At 40.2% G+C, this 2,497-nt stretch overlaps 1 protein-coding gene across 3 annotated transcripts in view; it reads left to right on the forward strand.

Annotated features, from left to right (window-relative positions):
* LOC109820214 (probable UDP-arabinose 4-epimerase 3) overlaps positions 1,794-2,497 on the forward strand; it is a 7,216-nt gene continuing 6,512 nt past the window's right edge. Inside the window, exon 1 of one of the 3 annotated variants that reach the window (XM_020386321.1) lies at positions 1,794-1,868. The gene's annotated coding sequence lies outside the window, so the exon portion shown is untranslated. Of the gene's footprint in view, positions 1,869-2,088; positions 2,355-2,497 lie in introns of those variants that run through there. The other 2 variants (XM_020386320.1, XM_020386319.1) reach the window with 2 other exon arrangements.

Below are 2,497 nucleotides of genomic sequence, written 5' to 3' on the forward strand. Positions count from 1 at the left end.
GGCTCGGCCATGAGCCGAGCCACCCCAAGGTGGCTAGGCACAGTGTCGGCCACCCCGAGGTGGCCGACAGTGGCCCGAGGTGGCCGACAGTGGCCAGAGGTGGCCGACAATTCTCTTTTTGCAGCCACTGTCCTGAGAGCCTATAAATAGGCCTAGAGATGTTCATTTGAAGAGGTGGAACTTTCAAGAGCCGAAACTATGCCGGATCGAAGAGTGAACTCGGAGCTTGAAGACCAGAAGACTTGCACCATTCAGATCTGATCCTCGGCGACCATCCACGTCAGAAAAGGCAGGATCTCGAGAGGAAGAAAGAACAGATCTGAGATCTACACGAGGCTACACTCCAGATCTAAGCTTGGTCTTAGATCTCGAGATCCGAGCGATTATTCCCTTGGTGGATTAATCCCTCCCGGCTATTATTCCCTTCGTGGAATAATACCCGCATACTCGTGTAGATCCGACCGGATCTAGATCGCGCGGTGGTCCACGGATTAACCCCGGCGCAGGCAAAGAACCCACCAAAGCGAGCGACCGCAAAACAGGAGCTCGTGATTTGTTCACAGAGGAGAGTTGTAATTTTTCTTTATTTTCTTTGATTTAGTTGTAACCGGATCTATAAAAGACTGGATCTTTTGTAACTCGAAAAGTTGTAACTCAAGATGACAATTATCTCATTAATGAAGAAAGCAACAGTTTTCCACGCGAACAGCGTGTCCATGGTTAATTTGAAATTCCCCTCAGCTAACCCACAACCCCTTTTAACTGTTTGATGCACGCATCGCGCGCAATGGAGTACTAGTCCTCTATAACGTAAATGTGAATTTTTTATCTAAATGTTTATATATCACACTCACATGCTAATTGATTACAAATGTCATATGAGAATGCTCCCGTGAAAATCTTTACATTTGCACAATTGAGAGTATTAATATGCCGATTTTTAACAGTTTAAGGTATAAAAATGTCATAGAAACAAGTAAAGGTATATGAGTACAAAGTGAATGAAACTATATGGTATTTTAGTGCTATTTAGCCTGCAAATACTATGAATCCAAAAGCAATTTAAATGGCTAAAATACTAGATTAACCTAAAAAGTGACACTCATTTACTAATTTAGCCTAGAAAGTGACCCCGACGACAGTTTAGCCTAAAAGGTGATAAATACGATGGCGAATAGGCATTTTCGGTGCTGGAGATAATTTTTAAGAGCAAAATTAAATAATTTTTCATATATAGACCCCCGCTCGATCATATTTTTTGAATTAAACCCCCCAAAAGTTTCTGAAATTATAAAAAGAACCCTCACTTCCCACCATCTCTTCTTTCTCTTTCCTCTTCCTCCTCCCTCATCCTTCCCACTATCTCCTCCATTCTCTTCTCCTCCAATCCCCAACTTTCTTTCCTCTCTCATGCTCCTCCATCATTTCTCATGCTCATTTTTTATGAATCTTATCTTCTCCTTTCCACCATCTCCTTTATTCTCTGTTCCTCCCAATCCCCAACCTCCCCTCCTCCTCGTGCTTTCTCAAACCCATCATAAAGCATTCTACTTGAAGCATTAGGGGGGAGTGAGGGAAAGGAGAGAAAAGAGAAGAAAAAGGACAAAGAAGAGAGAGAAGTGAAAGAAGTTAAGAAGAGATGGACTTGGAGAAAAAGAGAAAGAAGAAAGTAATATGGAGGACATGGGAAAAGAGAGAGAAAGAAAGTGAGAAAGAAGAGAGGTTAAGGATCGGGATAAGAAAATAATGGAGAAGATGGTGGGAAGGAGGAGCTAGGGAGGAGGGGGTGGGAGGGGAGTTGGAAGAGAGAGAAGTTTTTTTTCCATATATTTTAGAACTTGAGGAGATGAACCCAAAAATATAAGAGAGTGAGTGGCCTATATGAAAAAATCAGTTATTTTTTTGTTTAAAATTGTCTCCTTCGTTTAAAACTATTTATCTATCATCGTATTTATTACTTTTTAGAATATTTTAGATTAAATTGATAAAGAGATGTCCCATTTTAGCCCATTTTAATATTTTAACCAAATGTTTTTAGATCGGTAAAAAATAAAGAGCAAAGAGGACCCGAGAAGTCTCCCCTCATGCGCAGGGCATGATGCTTACAAAATGTAGAATAGAATCTTACGAACATTTTCTCTCTCTCCTCTCTCTCTCTCTCTCTCTCTCTCTCAATTTGTCCCTGAAAGCTCTCCTCAAAAGGAGCCATAGACTCGTTCCAAACTCCTCCCTTTCTCTCTCTCTCCTCTGTTACCAAGATTACATTTTGAAGCTCTTATCAACTCTTTATGGTTTTTTTTAGGTGAAATATGATCCTTCTACGCCCTTATCGTCATCTAAAATTTGAATTTTAGGTTGGATTCGCTTCTATCCAAACATTAAACTTTGCTTTTGCTTTCGAAATTGTTTTTGTTGATTTATTTTGGTAGGGCTGGAGTGCGTTGGGAATTTAGTGTTATTTATTTTTTGAGGTATAGACATTAATGAATAATACGCT

This window comes from Asparagus officinalis, chromosome 8 (genome assembly GCF_001876935.1).
Source record: "Asparagus officinalis chromosome 8, Aspof.V1, whole genome shotgun sequence".
In the NCBI taxonomy this organism is placed as follows: domain Eukaryota; kingdom Viridiplantae; phylum Streptophyta; class Magnoliopsida; order Asparagales; family Asparagaceae; genus Asparagus; species Asparagus officinalis.